This window comes from Schistocerca gregaria, chromosome 6 (assembly GCF_023897955.1).
Source record: "Schistocerca gregaria isolate iqSchGreg1 chromosome 6, iqSchGreg1.2, whole genome shotgun sequence".
Lineage (NCBI taxonomy): Eukaryota > Metazoa > Arthropoda > Insecta > Orthoptera > Acrididae > Schistocerca > Schistocerca gregaria.
Genome location: NC_064925.1, coordinates 140,087,957 through 140,110,862, shown reverse-complemented (window position 1 = coordinate 140,110,862; position 22,906 = coordinate 140,087,957).

The following is a 22,906-nucleotide window of genomic DNA, read 5'->3' as shown; positions in this document are numbered from 1 at the left end:
GCACAGAGCTCATGTGCAAGATTTGGCACCATGGTTACTAAAAGGCTTTTCAGTAACAAGCTTTGAACTAAACATTAGATTGCTAGGATTGGTAGCAGTGAGCCAAGAAATGAAGTACAGCAACTTCTGCCAAGCGGATCTAGGATGCTTAAGCTCGAGTCAGACTTTAATTCGCACACTGCATGTTGATGTTGTTTCTATTTTCCTAATTCTGTGGCTTTATTGGGATTCCCATAAAATCGTCGTTGCTCATCACCTGGTTAATTTCTCATTTCTTTCATGTAGTTAATTGTGGTGATTGCCGTAAAGTGAATCACTGTTTTCTTGAAAGTGCTATATAAAGGAGTTATAAAGTATCTTACGAGAAACTAGTACCATAATTTGTAAAAATATTTACTAGATATTCTCGCAATTAATTAAAAAGAAATGTTGTCTTTTCTTGAAACTGAATGAAAATAAATTAAATAACCATCCTGCTACATGTCTCAAAACTAGGGCTTCTGTAATACAAAAACATAGGCCTATGGAAAATGATATTTATTTTTTATTAAAATACCATAATTCCTTGTTTAACATTAATTCTGAATTGAGCATAATGTAAATTGTTTTATAATAAATACACCGTGTTAACAATAAATAAATGCGAAACTGGAAAAGTGGTTTCAGGAACCAGTCGATAACTAAATGAGGAAGATCCAATTATTAACTGTGAGAAATTTGAAAAAAGATCTTCTTATTTACAAATTAATTATGCAATGTAATGCAGTCCATTCCAAAAAAAGTACTAAAACAGTTTATAAAAAGTACATCCTTTTTTACAAGAAGTTGTCTGAAGATATTTGTTTTTACCTTCTCTTCAAAATGAGTCATTAACACGGAAGAAGGCTAGCTGAATGAAAAACGTGCCTACGTATTGGTTTGTACAGAGGTATTTCATGGCCATGAAGTAACATTAGTTTTGCTTGCAACACTGTCACGGAGAATTTGGCAAAATCTTCATGGAGACCCGAACGGAGGTGTCTGCTACAATAATTGCAAAGTGAGGGGCGTTACTAACATTACAGCTTAGAATCTTGTAAGAACATTAACAATTCACCTTTTAGTTCTAGAACTCGTGTCAATACCTTACCTTTGGAAAGACACCTGACCTCTGTGTGATGTAGGTCATTTTGATGGAGCGAACCCATGTCTTCACAAATGATTTTAATCAGTTGAGTTTGCAGTGCTTTACCTTTAATAGAGTTTACAACTTTGATCACCTCTTTAAGCAAATCATTTAAATCAGAAGTTAAAATCGTGGCTGCCAGAGCTTCTTGATGAAGAAAGCACTGTGTCCACAAATAATATGGCATTATTGATTTTAATTTCACAACGAGCCCACTTTTACTGACAGTTGTAGCTTTAGCACCATCACTACAAATGGTAATATGCTTTGTCCAATCTATCTCATAGTTGCGAGTGTTTTCTAAAAACATGTCATACAAACACTGGCCAATAGTGTTTGCAGTGAGTGCTTTGCAAAATAAAATGTCTTCCATGATACTTTCATCTGCCTCAAAGCACACAAATACTATAAATTGTGCACAATCTGAAACATCAGTAGATTCGTCAAACTGCAATGTGGTCTCTTCTTTAATTTTTTGACTAACTGTTCTCAAATGTCACTGCCATATCGTTTATTCTGCATTCATTAATATTACCAGGCAGTTGTCTGCTTTTTAGCTTGTTTGCCTCTTGCTTATGTAATGTAATTTCAACTATATCCAGGGCTGCTGCCAAAATAAGATTCTACACATCTGTATGCAGCTTCCCTGCTTTATTGAATTGGAATGTGACTTGGTAGCTTGCTAGTAAGGCTTTCTCGTTGACACTGAATACCTAAAGTCAGATAAAAAATATTGTTAAACGAGAAAAATGAATAAAAAATCAGAAACATTGATACTATTTTTAATTAAACAAATAACATTATTATTTTATTACCTGAATCGTAGTAGTTTGCTGCTGGTTAAATGTTTTCAGTTTCCTTTCGAAGAAATCCAACGGTTTATCACCTTCCTTGGAGCATTTAGTTGAGAAGTGACGCAGAAGCCTTGATGGTTTCATATTCACTCGTGACAGTACTTTGCCATGAATTAAGCATTGAGGTTTGTGTTCATGGTGGTAAAACAGTAGTTCAGATAACTGTCATGATAAAGTATTTTTTTTTATTTCGATTCACTTCTGCCCCTGCCACTTGTACCAGATGTGGAGGGCAGCACAGATCTTTTAACTCAGAGTGAAGCGCGAAGAGAATAATCGTGTCCATACTTACTGACACACTCGGACAACTGATGTCAAAAACATAGCACAGACTGCTCAGCTTCTTAGTACTTTTGTCTGTGAATAATCCATTACGAGTTATTGTCTATCCATAGTTCAAGAAATTTAATCTCATTGACTCGCTCTATTGTTTCATCATCAGTTACTATGGGCCTCATGCAGATGGGGTGATGTTTGGAGACACTGAAAAGCATATGAGCAGTTTTGTTTTTAATATGTTTGTTCACGTGACCATCTTCCACAGCAGCTGTTAACATCTGTTACTTTAGATTATCTGTCTTGAGCTGACTGCAATCGAATTGAAAAGAATTACACCAGACGCATTTCACTTTTATTTACAAAGCATCTTCCATGGTTATTCTGTAAATTGGATACATACGTTTGTACTTTCTTCAGTTGTTTTAGGTTAAAAGCAGAGTTTTCTATATAAAGTTGGTCTGCAAGCTACTTAATGGCGTTTCTTTACATAATCTGCTCCTTCCCTTCTTGTTAGCAGTGGTTGTTGTCGACAGGCTTCATTTCTGCACTTGGCTGTTTTTGGTATTCTGCAGTATTTCTTGCGCCTCACTATTTACAATAGACTTTCTTAACTGTTTTTCATTCTGCAATGCCACAGTGTTTACGCCTATTTGTTGTGTGTAATAGGTTTTGCTGTTCTTGATGGAGTACTCTGATTGAGTTCTTCCCTCAGCAGTACAGTCAATAGTGAAAACTTTAATGGATTCGGGAGTGTTACAGTTTTTGCTGTTATTGCATAAAGGTTTGATTAGGAACTTAAATAGTTAGCGAACAGTGGTCAGTGGGATCGACACTGTGTTTCTCAGCTGTATGGTTTATGGTTTGTCCTGTGAAATACTCAGTGCTGAATCTACAAGTGAGTGCGAAAATTAATTTTTACAAACCAGGCTGTGCTGTTATGTGTGTGATGACTGGGTGTTGTGTGATGTCCTTAGTTAGTGAGCTGTTTTCCCTACAACCAGGACAAGAAGGGAGCTGACATAATATATCACAGTTCCCCGTGTAATGAAACATTACAAAAACTGCAGCTGTCCAAATATTATAGGAAAGACAGTGTAAATGTTGCGCATGCCAAAATATGCTCTCACCTTTTCGCAGAAGCAGATTACATGAGGGATTTACAGCCTGAATTGCCCAATGTGCCCCGAGAAAGAGTGCTCAGTCCGGATGCAGTTCCATAATGCAATTTGCCTGCAGTAGTATGATTGTCAATGTGTCACGTGCAACAGAAGACAGAAGCAAACGGTGTAAGACACAACAGCTACATAGAAGATCTCTCAAGACACTGGAAAAGCTGTCGCGAAATAATAAATATCTTAATAAGGGCATAGTTACAGATGATAATCTTTCTTCTGGCACAGATAAAGTTTCTTTGAATGTTATAGCGGCAAGAAGGGATGCTTCTCTTACAAACAAGTGTGTGCAACTTAGAGCGTGTAATAGATATCTTCGGAGTCAGTTGTGAAGAATATGAGGACTTCTGCACAAGGAAGGAATTAATAAGGGGGTTCCTGTGTCTAATGAACTTACTAATGTGTTGTGAAAAATATTTTCAAACAATCAAATAAAAAGTTCATTAAATGACTCGAAAAGGGTTCGATGGTGTAATGAGGACATTTGTAAATAGATTACTCTGTGTGCTGTATCATGTAATTTTCTGAGGGAAAAAATCGGGTATCCTCTACCGGCAGTGTCAACGTTGAGGGCCTGGATAAACTGGTCTTTTAGTGCAGTATTGTCATTTTGAAAGATGTTTCAATTATGATGAATATGCAGGCTAAAATGTTCACTGACAGAGAACACGTTTGCGTTTTGTTCTTTGACTAAATGAACACTGACTGCAGGATTTTCTATGATCAACAAGAGGACAGGGTGTTAGGACCCCACAGTAATGTTTTAGTTGTTGTGGTGGGTGGGCTATTTGCAAGTTGGAAACAACATGTTTATTAAGATTTTGACATTCGCATGACAGCTGTCCTCTTGAATGAAATTATTTAGCCAGTAATTCGCATCAGGTTGTAGCTCGCACAGCTGACATGGGAGCAAAAAACATTACTGTTTGGAACAAGATTGGCATGATGCACATAAACAGTCGTTTCCCTCATCCCAGTGACACATGGAAACGTGTGGGTGTTCGCTGATAGCCACATTTGCTTAAACTGTTATGGAATCATTTGCTGGATGAAGGCATTATTGTAGAAAATAAGGCAGTGGCAAAATCCATGTTTGAGACACTTTTTTCTTTAGACAGTGGCGAGATGAAAATGTGCCCAAAGTTAACTCAGCAACACATCACTGTTAAGGGCAGAGACTGACAGAGAGTTTGTTTAGCTGCCAAATTGCTCTCATACAACTTCTCAGGCCATCCAGTATTTAATGCCAGAAGGAGAACACACCTGTGATTTCTTAGATATCCTCAATCCAAGGACCTTGGAAAGTAAGAAACCTCTGGCATTTGGATTCGGAATTCATTTTGAAGCACAAGAACAATGTCTGCACAGTTTCTACAAACGATGTGAGAGCACGCTCATTGGATCACCAAGACATTTGTTACCTTTTCAGAAAAGATTCATGAAATGTATTCGGTTACTTTTAGGTCTATCCAGTGAGTGACTTAACAGAATACAATGTCAAATATATACTTACTGCCACGCTGAATCAGGGCTGTCCAGAAAACTTCTTTCCTCCTACAAGGGGCCTGGGACATTTTTGCAACCATTCCACTCCTGTAGGTGTAAAGAAATAGAATAAGGCTTTTATTGTTAAGTGCCAATGCTTTCGATATCCCTATATCGAGTGCTTCTTTTGTTGAACCTGACGAGGAAGGAACATTTGTGACTGCAGGAGTGTTTAGTAGCATTCTTCCTGATATGTCCGAAGCACTGTCAAGAGAAACTGAGGGGATACAACTGACATCTGCAATTTATGAGAGTTCCTCAGTATCCGGGGGTTCCGACTTGAGGGTGGAGGGATTTCGGTACCTTGGCGCATAGATAGCTCACCGGTGCAGGCAGTATGACAGAACATTTGCCACACATACTGAAGAACTAATGTCAATCCCAGGAGAAAACCCTACCATCTGGTTGTGTGGGACTGAATTTTGCTCAGATTCATGGCAGTGACATCATTAGTAAATTACTTGCAACACTTGGTGAATGTTTTCCCAATATACACTAAGAGATAATTAGAATTTATGCTAAAATTCGCACATTTATTCGTTCGCGCTGGCTTTCATTAAAAGACAGATCAAGAATATCCGAGACAGCTCATCGAAAAAAGAGAGAACATGGCATATGTCAACACAATTATCAATTCAGTACATAGTCTGTTTTGAAAATAAAAGTTGTGTATATAGGTACATACATTTTTGACAGAACTATTGTATATAGAGTGTAGTTGCATGTGATACTGTGTTTGTAAATATCTTACCGAGCGAGGTGGCACAGTGGTTAGACACTGGACTCGCATTCGGGGGATGACGGTTCAATCCCGTGTCCGGCCATCCTGATTTAGGTTTTCCGTGATTTCCCTAAATCACTCCAGGCAAATGCCGAGATAGTTCCTCTGAAAGGGCACGGCCGACTTCCTTCCCCATCCTTCCCTAATCCGATGAGACCGATGACCATGCTGTCTGGTCTCCTTCCCCAAACCAACCAGCCCCAACAACCATTTCAATGCTACGTGATCTGAAATCACCTTGAATTTACGCCCATATAAATAACAGCGAAAATTCGGGATACCGTAAAACACTGCTAACATTTCTTTCTCTGTTGTTGAATAATTCTTCTTTGCCTTATTCAGTTGCCTGGAAGCATAAGCCACTGGATGTTCCTGTCCGTTAACCCTCTGAGAAAGAATACAACCTACAGCAATATTACTAGCATCACAAAATAGTATAAACTCTTGTTCGAAATCAGGAAGTATCAACACTGGGTCTGATGTTAGTATCTGTTTGAGCTTCTCGAATGCCTCCTGACACTGTGCTGTCCATTCAAACTTAACACCTTTCTTTAACAATCTCGTTCATGGATGTGCAATTTCCGTGAACCCCTTTACATATTGTCTGTAGTAATTACATAAACCGACATATTGCTGAACTTGATTAGTGGTCTGTGGTACCGGAAAATCACGCACAGCCGACGTTAGACGAGGATCCGTTTTTGCCCCATCCTGACTGATAATATGCCCAAGATAAGTCACTTGCGTCTCAGCAAACTGACATTTCTCGACATTAAGCGTAAGATTTGCCACTCTTAGCCTACTAAATACTTCGTTCAGTCGTTCCACATGCTCTTTTATATTACACGAAAAAGTAAAAATATCAGCGAGGTATACCATAGCAATCTTCGGTTTCAGTCCCCGAAGCACGCCATCTAACAGGGTACTCACTCTTTAGATCTAGTGTCGAAAAATATTTACACCAACCTAGGTTGACCAATGTCTCCGTGATGTTCGGTATTGGATACGTATCTGCTACAGTTCGTGCATTCAAAAAACGACAGTCACAACAAAACCTATACTTTTTAGAACCATCCAATGGAACTACCACTTAAGTTGGCAGACCACGGGCTTTCACTGTTCTCTATAATACTGTCACTTATTAATAAATTCTTCCACTTGTGGTTGTAGGTGTTTTGCTATCCTGTATGGTTTTCTATAGACTGGCGGACTATCGCCAGTCGGTATACAGTGCTGTGTAATACGAGTTGCTGGTAATGGACCTTCTGAATTAAACAAATCTAAATACTGTAATAACAAAGCTTCCATAGCTTTCCGATCACCATTCTCCAAATGACAAATCTTATCACATAGTACAGATGCCTTGACAGTTTGCTTGACGTTATAATCACCTTGGGATTCACCTATATCCTCATCATCGAGTATTTCCAAACTTGCTACCACTAAACCCTTTGGGAGATCCACTTCATCTACCCCAAAATTATCTACACTGACCGGAATCATCAGTCCCCCATTTATATCCGTTAAGTGCGCAACACTCCTCATAATAAAACAATGCATTTCATCCAATGCTTCATTGCTCTGCAGTGGCTCCACCACACACAGTCTCTGCTGTGGTACATCGGTACCTACTGACAACCAAACTAACTTCCCTGTACACGAAGGCACTTTGACATGGGTAATCATCTTTAATGCCCTTGTACACGGTGGCTGGTGGCACCCGGCTGGCCGGCCAGGCAGTGGACGGCAGGCCGCTGCATGTAGGAGGCTCCGGGTTGGAGACCCGCCGCTGTTGGCATGAAAGGCGTTCTCGTAGTGTGGAGTTCACTCTATCCCACCTCGTCTCCTTCCCTGCTCCTCCTGGAGCCTCGTTCGCGGTGGACAGGCGGAACGGGCTGCAGTCCCCCAGCGTCATCGGCTCACCCGGTTGTGACGGTGGGTGCACAGGGCCTAGGCCCCGCACGATCTCGACGAAAGCTCACTGATGTGGTCAGCATTGGCGGCGAACGAGTCTGTTGTGATGTCTGCTTATCCTGGGTTGATGATTGACAGCAGCAGCACAGAGGACCAGAGCTGGTACTGTCCCCTCACGTCTGCTGCTGGATGGGCTGCCCTTACTGCAACATCTCCTTAATAAAGATTAACATGTCGATCACTAAGCTGAGTGCTATGCAGTGTCCCAGTACACATCTAACTGCAAGTCTAACTGCGAGTACCTTGTTGCTATCAAAGCTGGTGTATTTAAAGGAAGCACGAGCGACGTCCTGACGTCATGCACGTTTGTAATGAACACATTCATTCCACTTATACTACTGATCCATCTGTCATACTCGCCCCTTAGGTGATTTTGCGACAGAGTTACGTGTTGCTACAGCAGACTTATGCGAAGTTGTGAAATGCAGTACAGCTGACGCTAAACCTCTGTCTTACACGCTATGAAAGTCTCCGTCTAACACAAACCCGCGTGGTAAGCAGTTCTCTCTCACCTGTTGTGTGTAACCAGGCCATTGCCCCTGCGTGACGACACATTCCGATATATGTGCAATCCTCTTACCTTCTGGCTAACCTACTGCCTCTGGCTCTCGGCATAGGCAATGAAACTTTGACAATATTCCACGTTTCCAACTCTTCACTATTCCGCGACACTACACAGGATGAAGGGCACTGTCTGCTTTAAATTCTGAATGGTGCATGGCGAAGGGTACTTTACTTACACCAACCTGCAGTTTTATTCTGATCTTGAAGAAATTTTGCACACTTGACCATCAAGAGGAACATCACTGTGTACATAATATTTCAGACAGTGCTTAGGTTAAAATAAATACAGGGTGTCCCAGCTATTATGTCCACCCAAAATATCTCTGGAACAATAACAGCTACTGGAAAACGACTTTCACCGGTATTAATGTAGGACTGGGGCCCATGAATGTACATATTTGAAAACATTCTAAAATGAAAGCATATGTGTTTTTAACACAAACTTTTTTTTTTTAAATGGACCTCCTATATTTTTTCTTGACAAATCCATAGCATGACAAAGCACGTACACAATGGCTTTGATTGCATCGCAATATTCCCATTACATCCCGAGATACTCGAGAAGTTGACGCTTGAAACACCTGACATGCGCTGCTAGTGCACGTCCTGAGGCTCAGGCGTGAACCCCGTGCTACCCATAATCCTGATGTGATTGACATGTGTAATCACACATCCATACTTATCAAGAGGTCAGAAGCGAATAATACGGTCTGCTGCCATCCTGCATTAATGTCGTACATTCTAGCAGGTATTTATCCCATAGGCTAGGGGTGATGTGGTTCTGTAACATATCTGTGTACCGCAACGTCAGTCACAAATTTAACTTCGCTTGGCATTAATCCATTACTAAAAAGGTAATGCCGTTCAACGTTAAAACTTTACTTTACTGTAGATCTAGCGCAAGTGACAGTTAATCATTCACTTGTAATAGTAAAATTCATGTTAATAGTTTTAGTGAAACGAGCAAGTGGACTAAAAGTTTTACCATTGTTTAGGTAAAAATGTTTTGATTTGGGAAGTTCAGGTAGGACATAGAAGATGAATGTAAACATATTTAACCAATTAGTTTTATTATCACATAATTATCAATGTTATGTTTATCTAATGCATTAAATGAGGTATGTAGAGTAGGGTAGAAAACAGACATATTAACTTAATAATCATAATGTTCGCTAACAGTACTATCAACAAACAAGCAATCTCATAACGTATTTCACGTCAACGTACATTCTCCATAGATCAGCAGCATTTCTACCATATCTTCATGTGTGTACATTATACTGTACAGTATAAGTTCCACAACACAGTGTTTATTCACAATGTGTACTACCTCCGTACCGTCACTAGATTACTCTGATGCACAGCTACACTGGCAAGCGGTGTACTACATGCCAAAGCAACAACAAATGGGATGCTCGGAGGGTGGTGGAGTACAGGAGTTTGCATGGGTTGCAAATAAACAAGGCGAAGTGGTAACTGTGGCAGTAGTGGGAACTATGTTGGACACTTGACTAGGTAGAGCCAGGCCCTGCCCGACAGGCATAATGGGTCATAATGCATTAGATAAACCTTATTTGGGTGTGCAGGATAAATAAGACAACCTGATGGGTGTACACCGATCGGTACTGGTTCATATTGTGTACGTAGATACGTAAAACATGCAAGAGGGAAACCATTATGTGCTTATGAGAGTTGATGGCAGCAGAGCGTATTATTCGTTTCGGACCTCTTGATAAGTATGGAGGTGTGATTACACATGTCAATCACATCGTAATTGCGGGCAGCATGGGGTTCACGCCTGAGCCTCAGGACGTGTGCTAGCAGTGCATGTCGGGTGTTTCAAGCGTCAACTTCACGTGTCAATATCTCGGGATGCAATGGGAATATTGCAATGCAATCAACGCCATTGTGTATGTGCTTTGTCATGCTATGGTGAAGAAAAAATATAGGAGGTCCATTTAAAAAAAAAAACATAAGTTTGTGTTAAAAAACACACATGCTTTCGTTTTAGAATGTTTCCAAATATGTACATTCATGGGCCCCAGCCCTACATTGATACCGGTGAAAGTCGTTTTCCAATAGCTGTTATTGTTCCAGAGATATTTTGGGTGGAAAAGATAGCTGGGACTCCCTATATATATCTAAAAACAAAGATGATGTGACTTACCAAACGAAAGCGCTGGCAGGTTGATATACACACAAACATACACACAAAATTCAAGCTTTCGCAACCAACGGTTGCTTCATCAGGAAAGAGGGAAGGAGAGGGAAAGACAAAAGGATGTGGGTTTTAAGGGAGAGGGTAAGGAGTCAAAATGTCTGCTTGTGTCTGTGTATGTGCGGATGGATATGTGTGTGTGTGTGTGTGTGTGTGTGTGTGTGTGTGTGTGTGTGTGTGTGTGTGTGCGTGTGCGAGTGTATACCTGTCCTTTTTTCCCCTAAGGTAAGTCTTTCCGCTCCCGGAATTGGAATGACTCCCTTAAAACCCACATCCTTTCGTCTTTCCCTCTCCTTCTCCCTTTCCTGATGAAGCAACCGTTGGTTGCAAAAGCTTAAATTTTGTGTGTATTTTTGTGTTTGTTTGTATGTCTATCAACCTGCCAGTGCTTTCGTTTGATAAGTTGCATCATCTTTGTTTTATATATATATGTGTGTGTATACATTTTTTTATAAACGAAATGTCTATGATCTTTTGAAATTTGAGAGATGTCTGACACATTCACAGACATCGTGTTTATCAATTCATGCACAGCAAATGTCTTTTAACAGTTGCAAACCATTTTGGCTGCAAAAAACCTTGATGTTAACTAAATGAATTTTCAGATTCAAAATATGATACCTGGTGAATTGATGACATAAAATTTGGTTTATTCCATTACTAACCAAGATGATGTAGTCAACTATCCTACGGAATTTTTAAATTCGCCGGATTTACCCGGATTACTGCCTCCCAATCTGCAATTAAGTCGGATCAGCAATCATTATGTTTCGATAGGTAAACCAGCCACATCTTTCTAATGGCACCCGGCTTGCGGTGAAGAAATTAAAGAACAACGTAATCGAAGCCACAATTTTGAAAGGAAAGTACAAAGGCGAAGAAAGTTTGATTCCACATATCACTATGATTCCGACCGACATGCCATTTGACTTTGAACGGTTATAGTTTCGATCACCAACTTACACTTCCGAATTCGAAGATATATTATTGAGTCCCATCTACATTGGAAGAAATGATCATCAGAATAAAATACAAAAAAGCAAAGCTCAGACGGATAGATGTAGGTGTTTTATCCCGCGCGAAATTCGAGAATAGGAGACAAATAAGTTGAAAGTGGTTCGATGAACCCTCAACTAAGCACTTGTGTGTGACTTGCAGAATACCCATGTACATGTAGATGAAGAATATATGCATTATCTTAGGAGCTTACCTTCAGCACACATCTGTCATGCTGCTTGGTAGACATCAATTTTTTCATCTGTGGTTAACTTTCTTAATGTGTGATAGTTAGGCACCATAAACGTTGCAATTTTATGCAACATACTAACACACATTTTCTGTTCTAGGAATTCACCGGCGGGTTGTTTCACAGGTTTCATGTCCTGAAAATACATTTTATCAACCTACATATTTTACAAGTGGTTCTATAATATTCAGATGGAGTAAAATTACAAACCTCTTCATCGTTATCCCATACGGTACATTGAGCTTTTAAGGCATAAAACCACAGTAGAACTAAATGTAGGGTTGGCTCCTTGACACCCTCTAGATCAACTGTGGCTTCTTTAAACGGCTTAAGAAATGCTATAAGCTGGCGAGTTATGTGGTGGTCATAAGCCAGCATATTATCAGAGGCACCTTAGTTATGTAAGACAGCCTTCACTGAATCAATCTGAGAATGGACTGATACAAGCATGTCAAAATAACTATTCCAACGAGTTGAAACCCACTGCTTTAAGATCAGTTCAGTCCCACACGGAGACCTCTTCTCTTGAAGTAGGAAACTGTAGCCCGCACTGTATTAGGAATGGGTAATATATTTGGAATGTTTTCTTTCAAAAACTGTTCATTCAAAACATGTTTCAAGACTGTGTTTATACTATGAGCCATGCATGGAAGACGCTGACATATTTTGAGAGCTTTGACAATGTTACTGCCCAGGTCTGTGACAAACGTAATTTTGGCAATGTCTTCACGAGAAACACCCATAGTTTCTAAGCGATCTTCCAACTGGTTTCGAATATTGGAGTCAGTTTCTGGGCAGTCAGGGAACGCAGAGCACATCAGTACATATTTATTCAAACGCCAGTCTGAATTTATGTAATGCATTGTCACAGACATGTAATGCACTCTTTTATAATTGTCTGTCCATAGATAAATTGTACTGGCACATGTTCCAGAACAAATCGCGTGCACTATATCTGGGAGCATTTTGCTGGGCACTTTATCAGCTAAGGTTTTAACTTTCCTAGTTACTGTAACCTGGGAAGGCATAATATTTTTAATATCAGCTGAGCCATATTTTTTACCTATGTCGATCAGTGTCTCCCCTAAATTAAGAAATCCGTCTCCCTCTGTACTGGTAAATGGTCTCAGGTCCTTAGCACACATTTCGACGCACTTTTCGGACACTAAATCTTTGTCCTCTTTCAAGGTATTTACGGAGTGAGGGACCTGCTTGTCAAATTTGCACACATGTCGTAACATACTTGAGATTCCCGAATAAGTACTTAAGAGCTTTTTACATAGTTTGCATTGAGACACACCTACCGATTTATTTGAAGTGGCCTCATAAACACACGAAAACGTTTCCCATGCGGCACTTGTGCTCTGTTTCATTACCAGCATGTATTCGTGAAGTTCGACCTATTCATTGTGCTGCCCCCACCGTTGCGATAAAGGAACTGTGGGCTAACTACCTGGCTTCTCTAGACACGTAGCTTGAAAGGGCAACCTGTTGTCAAGCACAGCATTGAACCCAGGTAGCCCGGTCTTGCGGGAGCCCAAGTCAGCCTCATTACCCACTATGCATAAGTACAGGCGCACTCGTGTGTTTATGTCGCGGCAGTCTGATCTGCATGAATGGTTGCAGAGGAGCTAGGAGCGAGCAGGCTGCAAGGGGAATTTGTATGCCTGTAGGCATCATTACTCTTATGGCTACTGTGGCCATCTATTATTAGCAGTATTTTTCTTCTTTTGCTTGGCTTCACTGTGGAAATGAAGTGTTACAGCCATTCCGCAAATAATTCTGCAGTCATGTAACCAGCTTCATTGTACAGACGAGGGTATCCAATGGAGCTTCATCATAAAGTGTTGGATTCAGCTTCTTTAGAGGAAATATTAATGCAGGAGGAACGTACTTTCCACTGGAACTGCAACACGCTATGACAGTCACATGAATTCCATGCTCAGAACTCGTTATAGAATCGAGCTATTTTTTCTCATTTTTCAAAAAAAAAATTCTTGGAGGTTTCTGAACTGTTGTGAGTGCTGATTCGCCATATTATAAATTCGTGTTGGCAGTATATTATGGTACTTGACCACTTTTTCAAGCAGAGAGATAAATGGTAAGACTTGTGGCTTATTGAAAGCCTGTGCACGTGCTGCAGAGGTTTGTTCGGGCTGCCATAGTCTTATCTCAGGGTTACGCTTTCGAAAACCTATCAACCAGTCTTTGCCTGCCATTTGACTGTCAGCATTAAAAAGAGGAGCAGTGCCCATTCTCTGAGACAGCTTATATGCTAGGCGTCGAATATCACTACAGGTTAACCCAAAAAGTTGCGATTCCAGATCTAAAATATGTTGAACTAGCAGCTTTTCAATCTTGTCATCAAATAAAGTATGAAATCAACAAAGTGTCTTGTTACCCTCTTCTGCCATCTTGTTTTTTCCAGAACAGTGCCATCTTAGCGTAGCCTGAGGTACACTGTTCACTAAAGAAGCTTTAAGCCATCCCATGTTACTCTCTCTAAAGGCAGATTGCAGTCTGTTTGTATTTATTCACCATTGTTTGCAAAAAAATGTTTCAGAAAGTTACAAAAATAGTATTTTATTGTTTTAGTTTCTAATAGGCTTTTTATAAACAGGCACACTGCATTTCAGCAATCAATAAGCTATGTCATAGAGCAGGGCAAAATGACATACTCCTGTGTCATTTTGCCTTCTTGAACACAAGTGTAACTTTGGCCATAACCTCGAAAATTATGAAACACACCATTAAAATAGTGCCACAGATTTAAAGACTTACCTTTATAAGATTCTTTCCTGATAATAAATTTTCCACACCAATAATCAACACTGCAAAAATTTGAAAGTTCGCCGATAGAAATATTGGTTTCATTGACTTCAAAAATGGCTTCCTTCATTTCGCGTCACCATATGGAAGCAGGCAAAGATTAATGGCTTGTGGCCAAAGTGTAGCCACCACAAGCTATCAAGCAAACCAAAGATTATGATCGTGTCAGCTGCCAAATTAAAAAAAGAAAGGCCACTGTGTTGTTTTGCCCTACTATCTCATTTGGGGTGTCTCTCCCTATGTGAGGAGGTGGGTGCTGAACACACTCAGTCGCTCTTTTTTTAGTAATGCTCAATGGCTTTCAAGGTGGTAAAGTATTGAAAAGAATGTTTAAACTGAGGACTGAAGTATTCTGTTTTTTAAAGGAGACTGTTTCAACAATGGAGATTTTTTTAATTGAAAATGGCTTACCTCACTGATATTCGAAGGGGACGGGGAAATACGTAAAATGGTAACCCACATTAGCTACGAATGGAGGTATTCAGTTGGAAAAGCTTAAAAAACATTTTGTACATAAGTTATTAATATTTTATTATTTATGCAACTGGTAGTCACTGTACAACATCTTACGCAACAAATCAACGGAAAAAATACAAACTTTGTGTTAATAATGTCCAAAACTCTTATGTTTTCCTAGCTGTACCCAACATATTATGTGGCATACCATTTTTTTCCCGCAATGAACACAGGAGAGCTGCCGATTCTCACATTTCATTTGCAGACGCATCCACATACTCATCCTCATTTGTAGGTGTCTTCTTAGTTTTCATTGCTTTGTAGAATTTGTGATAAATAGGTGGTTATCCAGTTCAGTGCAGATATGAGCTCTTGTTTCTTCTTCAAGTCAATTGGAACTGACCCGGAATACTTCTTTTGAAGACTGGTTCCTTCTAAGGTTGTACGGTGACCTCATGTAAACTGACTTTCTGCTAGTTTTCCCCATGATATGTATTTGATAAAAGATTCACGAGTCATTGCTCCGAGGAGGAACCGTACAGCATCTCACAATAACACCTTGTGCCCTTCTACTGAAATATTCTTTTGACTAAATGTAGATTTGATGTCACTGATGCATACAAAATCTTCTGATGACACAACATGGACACAAAATGCCACTTTTGGCCACACTTCTTCAAGATGTCCATCCAGTCGTGAGGGACGTATACAAACTGCACATGTCAGCGAACATACTGCTCCACAACAGCAAAATATCGATCACTTGCCAATATGGAATGTCCAGGAAGTGGGAAGTGGTGCTCAGTGGCGGAAAATCTTCCTTTTACTATAAGCAGCATCTAAACAAACACAATGCAATGTATATTGTGATCTTCAAAATACTTCAGTAAGCAGCTGCCTATTTTCCCTGAACTCTTTGATGCTACTGTTTCATCCTAAACAAAGAACTGACCTGGTGACAAATTACAGGGATGAATGCTGAAGTTATATGTTCATAGTTTCCACTTATAGACATGTAGAGAGTTTAGGAGTGAGCAATGCCCGTTGTAGATCAAAAGTTATTACATGAATGTCTGTATCAAAAACTGCCTTCTCTGTTTGCACTTTTATATTATTTTGTCCTGCCTGGGCTTTTCTGACATGTCATTCCTTCTGTATATTTATTTCTCTTAATTTTTCCAGGTGGTTTTTTGCTTCTGTCAGTTGAATTTGAATCGCATGTTGGGTCTGATTTTGGCAGTTTGAATGAAAATGTGATGATACTTATCAAAAGATACAGGCTGCACTTTGATATAAGGACAGAATAGAATAGAATCTTTATTTGCCTTTCAGTATGTTTTCCATACAATTGGCATCATCAGTGTGTTCAATACATTTTTTTTAATTACAATCATTATTATTGTACATAATTCTGCCTGTGCAGGGCAAGCAGATATGCATGCTAAAGTAATATTTATAATACAACAATCATTCATTCACAATAATAATAACAAATCATAACAGATAAATATACAATAGTATCAAGATATATTTATGGTACATCTTACATATCCAGTATTCATCTTTATAATGGTTGTAGCAACTTTGTATAGAATATTCCATTGACACAGAATTTTTCACCATTATCTTTTCTACTATAGTGACTTTTGTATTTTGGAATACCTTCTATATGTTTTTTGACTAATTGCACGTCTTTGTCTGAGTTGGCATCTCATCTATTCTTGTGTTTGCTTCTTATATCTTCTGGTGGAGTAGTACCCCCTGTTTGATTGTGGATTCTATGTTTTCTACTCTACATCTGTTCTGCTGCAAACCATGAGTGCTTAAAAACACAACTTTACAGACCTCACTGCTTCTGCCATCTTTTATAACACTGTATCGTATAGTATTTTTACGCCTGCTAACTTCTTTGCCTGTATATCTTCTGTTTATGAGTTCTAGCAGCATGGAACCAGACAAATAAGCATTTTGTCCATTCATGTCCCCAATGCTCCAGAATGATGTGTTTATACTCTGTATAAGCTTCTCCCCCAACATGTTCAAAACATTTTTTTGAACATTTGTAGGAAGCTCCAACTAAATTTTGTGCTTGGATCACTGTACCTTCTTTTGTGGTATATTCAAGACCACTATTCTTTGCAAGTTTCTTCTGTTCTTGTTTGTTTACGAGCTTGTTTCTTTTCTCAGTGTTTTCATTGTGATGTCTTTATTCCCAGGGTGAGTTCTGTTGCGATTCTCTTCATTCTATTAACCCTCTAACGGTAAGGTGCAGTTTCCTGGCAAACGGTAAGCTGGGGTTGTATCAGACCCCACCCTCCAAATATCGATTTTTCGGGGTAAAATAAAAAATGAATAATGGGAAAAAGTTTTATTATCAATTAAACACACATAATATTTGTTATAACAACAGCTTTTTATTTTTGCAGTCAATAAGTAAGAATATAAAGTACTTTGGAAAAAATAGGAACTTCATTCCAAAAAGTACCTTATCATCCTCGGTTTCTGAACAGTTTTCTGCATCGATACTGTCGCCATCCTCTGATTCAGGCTCGTATCAGAGAAACTCATTGTACATCTCCTCAGGAGTTCTGAGGAGTTGATGCGCCATTTTAGTAAGATACTAGAAGAGAAAACAATATAAACATCAATATGGGGTTGAATCCTTCCCACAAAAGAAACTAATAAGTGTGATGTAAACAGCAAAGTGGGGTCGGATACAACCTGAGTGTGGATAATGTAGGTTTCGGATAGAGAGGGTAGCTGCAGGTCACTCACCAGACTGACGTGGCCTCCTTGGCGTTCTCGGGACGACTGTGCTGGTAGGGTAGCTGGAACCAGAACGCTCTCAGAAAATACTGGTATTCAATTATTTTGACTTAAGTACTTGTAAAGATTTGCACTCATGACATTGGTTGACGCACCAGTACTGACTATTATCTGTGTTGGTGCTCCGTACATATCTGCTTGCAGTATAGCCTGCACAACACTTTTGTCGGTTCCGTTACATTTCTGCGGTATGTCTACAAGTTTCTTTTCTATTTTTATTCCCTCATTGTATCTAAGTATACAAAGTTTATGGCTGTCATCCGTGAATGTACCCTCACTACACCATCGTGCAGCCAACAACGGAGAGCGTATTGTGGCTGTCTTTAGTTTAAAGGATGAGCGTTAGTGGGTTGACAGTTGTATTTCACCTCCACTAATCTCACATTGTGGTTCTGGTTGTTGTTGCTACTGTTGGGTTCGCCGCCCTGACTCCCTGATGGTGTATTTTGATACTGTGTATGGCTCTGGTTTTGCGGTGGTCGGTTGTAACTTCCTGACATGTTCTGTCATGGACCTGCATTGGCGTTTCATTGTGGCGCTGTGTTTTGTTGCCACTCTGGTGTCGGTTCATTACAACCAGGCCACTGGTTTCGGTTGTTCCGCCATTGCGGATTGCCGTTACTATTATATCCATTAGTCATGCGTCCGTCATGATGTCTCTTCCGATTTTGACGATTATAACCGTTGCCGTTATAACCATTGCCATTGTTTATGCTTCGATTCTGTTGCCGGTGCTCTTGCCTATTCCCGTTACCATTTGGTACTAAGGTACTACTGTTACTGTGGCTGCCATTGTAATCGTCTTTTTGTTGATTACAGTTTGCATGGTTCCACATGTTTTCGGTTTTCATGTCTTCGATCAATAAGTCAACAGAATCCACTATTTCCATGAATTGTTGTATATCATATTCCGGCACATTGACGAAATATCTTTTAATTTCACTGGGCAACTTCATTTTTATTAATCTGATTATGTCACGATCGGACATTGGCTCGTCCCAGTACCAGATTTTGCTTATGTACGTTTCAAAATATTTGCGTAACGTTCTTAGACGAGAAAAAAATTAAGAATATTTATTATTATTATGTAACAATGAATGAATGGATGAAAAAATGGGGGGAGGGGGAGAAATGGTTTTAAATATTTATGTTATTTACTCTTTCAGTACGAACTTTGTTGTAGAACTCCTTATTTACGTGTGGTAATAAAAATTCACTTAGGCAGAATTAAGCACATTTAAAATTACGTGGACTTTAACAACCCTCTCATGCTGATAAATTCAAACTAACTGATTAATAACATTTATGACTTTGAAAATTATTTAAATTAATTTTTTTACGTATTTCGGCCTTGGCACACATTTTCTAGATGCAGTGGGTTTTTAAATATTTACTGAATTCTTTCCCAGCGTTAGCTATAGAACACAAGACTGTCTCTGTTAGCATAAAATGGTTAAATATTGCCAAGCCGACCTGAACGTTTTATTATCATTGACAAAACACACTTCACTATACGTTTAAGTTATTTGCTTTAGATATGGAAAGAATCAACAGATTAACAACTTCAACGTTAATTATCCGCCTATGAATGCACGAATGTAAAACCAGTAATTAATTTAGCCAGCCTCAGGATCGCTGAAGAAGAAAAATATTTCGTAATTCACTGCTAATTTACCTGCTCCCGATTTACGGATTTGGTTAATTTTATAGCGGAACAAGTTTTTAAATGTGCCGCCGCTGCAAATCGTTCGGTCGTGGCACAGTCCAGCAACACCAACGATAATTGCTAAAAGTGCTGAAAATTCTTTAAAGAAATATTATAGATGACATGGGCAAGCTAATTTACATTAGTAATACACAATTTTGATAATTCATGATGTATTTAGACCATAACAATAATTTAAATTACACACCTTGATGATTTCTCCTCTAATGGCGGCTAAAGATAGATACAGACAAACGAAGTCTACTCATTCATATAATGCTACGTCACAGGTTCCTCTCTCAACTCTCGAGGAAGACGACAAAGAATACACATTATGTAGCGCTTTTTATACTACTGCTGATTTTGAATATATCTTTGTAATCTTACAACATTATTTTCATCTCTTTGTAATCTTACAACATTATTTTCATCTGTGGCTATATTTTACATTTTTTCATCGCAGGTATTAACATATTTCGTAACTACATTATGAGTATAGATATGTTACAATCATAAATACATCGAGAATATTATTACAGAAAAGATTACAACAATAACCAACGTCCTTTACACAAAATTAAATAACATTTTTTGTTAAACAATTACAGTACATTCGAATTGCTTCGTAGCGGCGTACATAGTACAATTTATTAATATTGTGTGTGCTGCCAGGGAACGTTACATTGCCACCTGGCAGCATTTGGCAGAGAGTTTCTATACTTCGACACAATGGTGCCAGTAACTTTCTTTCTTTCTTTATTTTTTTTATATGGAATGGTTCTTTTAATTAGTCCCAGGGTTGTATATGTCCATGGCTCCCCCATTTGGGCGAAGGCAAAACTGTGCCGGAGCCCAGCCAACCCAGTTGGTTCATGATTAATCTTGTCTCTTAAATATTAATTGTTTTGAAATGATTTAGTAGTTTGTCATCAACGGTTACATAACATCACAGTCACATACAGTTCAACGAAAGTTTGTTGTGTGTATTTAACAACTCGTAATTATCATTTTTGCGATATACTGCAAGGTCATTTGTCCTACGATATATCTGTTGATATACTTTCCGGGATGTGAGGTCGTGGTCCAAGAACTGTTTCTGCTCCTTTACGTTTCGTCCAGGACTGCGCTGGACTTCCTCAGAGGAGCTGCTCCGCTGAGTCTTGCCGACTGACTGGTCGTCGTTGCTCATGTCTGGGCATCTGCCCATGTAGTTTTAAAGGTCCTGTGGCTTTTGCCTTAACGCCTTCTGTCTTACCTAGGGTTTCCAGATGAATGGTTTTGTTGGATTTTAACATTTTTTTTATATACACTCCTGGAAATTGAAATAAGAACACCGTGAATTCATTGTCCCAGGAAGGGGAAACTTTATTGACACATTCCTGGGGTCAGATACATCACATGATCACACTGACAGAACCACAGGCACATAGACACAGGCAACAGAGCATGCACAATGTCGGCGCTAGTACAGTAGGCTGCTATTCTCCCATGGAGACGATCGTAGAGATGCTGGATGTAGTCCTGTGGAACGGCTTGCCATGCCATTTCCACCTGGCGCCTCAGTTGGACCAGCGTTCGTGCTGGACGTGCAGACCGCGTGAGACGACGCTTCATCCAGTCCCAAACATGCTCAATGGGGGACAGATCCGGAGATCTTGCTGGCCAGGGTAGTTGACTTACACTTTCTAGAGCACGTTGGGTGGCACAGGATACATGCGTACGTGCATTGTCCTGTTGGAACAGCAAGTTCCCTTGCCGGTCTAGGAATGGTAGAACGGTGGGTTCGATGACGGTTTGCATGTACCGTGCACTATTCAGTGTCCCCTCGACGATCACCAGAGGTGTACAGCCAGTGTAGGAGATCGCTCCCCACACCATGATGCCGGGTGTTGGCCCTGTGTGCCTCGGTCGTATGCAGTCCTGATTGTGGCGCTCACCTGCACGGCGCCAAACACGCATACGACCATCATTGGCACCAAGGCAGAATCGACTCTCATCGCTGAAGACGACACGTCTCCATTCGTCCCTCCATTCACGCCTGTCGCGACACCACTGGAGGCGGGCTGCACGATGTTGGGGCGTGAGCGAAGACGGCCTAACGGTGTGCGGGACCGTAGCCCAGCTTCATGGATATGGTTGCGAATGGTCCTCGCCGATACCCCAGGAGCAACAGTGTCCCTAATTGGTGGGAAGTGGCAGTGCGGTCCCCTACGGCACTGCGTAGGATCCTACGGTCTTAGCGTGCATCCGTGCGTCGCTGCGGTCCGGTCCCAGGTCGACGGGCACGTGCACCTTCCACCGACCACTGGCGACAACATCGATGTACTGTGGAGACCTCACGCCCCACGTGTTGAGCAATTCGGCGGTACGTCCACCTGGCCTCCCGCATGCCCACTATACGCCCTCGCTCAAAGTCCGTCAACTGCACATACGGTTCACGTCCACGCTGTCGCGGCATGCTACCAGTGTTAAAGACTGCGATGGAGCTCCGTATGCCACGGCAAACTGGCTGACACTGACGGCGGCGGTGCACAAATGCTGCGCAGCTAGCGCCATTCGACGGCTAACACCGCGGTTCCTGGTGTGTCCGCTGTGCCGTGCGTGTGATCATTGCTTGTACAGCCCTCTCGCAGTGTCCGGAGCAAGTATGGTGGGTCTGACACACCGGTGTCAATGTGTTCTTTTTTCCATTTCCAGGAGTGTATAATTATTTTCTTTGGTTTTTTTGTGTATTTTGTTTATGTTTTACTGTGACTTAGTATCTAAAGTGTCTGGTTAGTGTGTTCTTTAGATGTTTATAGTTAATATGAAGTGGGTCAGATCCCAAGCTAGTGATGGTCTCGTATGGTGAGTTTTCTGCATTTGTGTAGAAAGACTGTGTTCTTTGCTGGATGACTGTGGTGATTGTGGGTGTGTTTGTGTCTATGTGAATGAGTGTGTTTGGTACAAACCAGGTAGCGTCTGTGATTATCCTGAGGGCCTTGTTTTGTACTATTTTTACTTTTCTAAGGTGAGTGTCTGCGGCCATGCCCCAGATCTCACAGCCATAGAGTATTGCAGGAAGGACCACCATCTTCCAGATTTTTAGCTTTACTTCGGTGGACAGTCCGCTGCCCTTGAGCAATGGATATAACTGGTACAGCCTAGCCGAGCCCCGATTATATGCGTCGGCTATGTGTGCATTCCATTAAAGTTTGCTGTCAATTTTCATACCAAGGTACTTTACTGTGTCACACCAGGGAAGGTCCCTTCCATCGATGGAGAGTTGACGGTTGGGTGGCCTTGTCCTGGT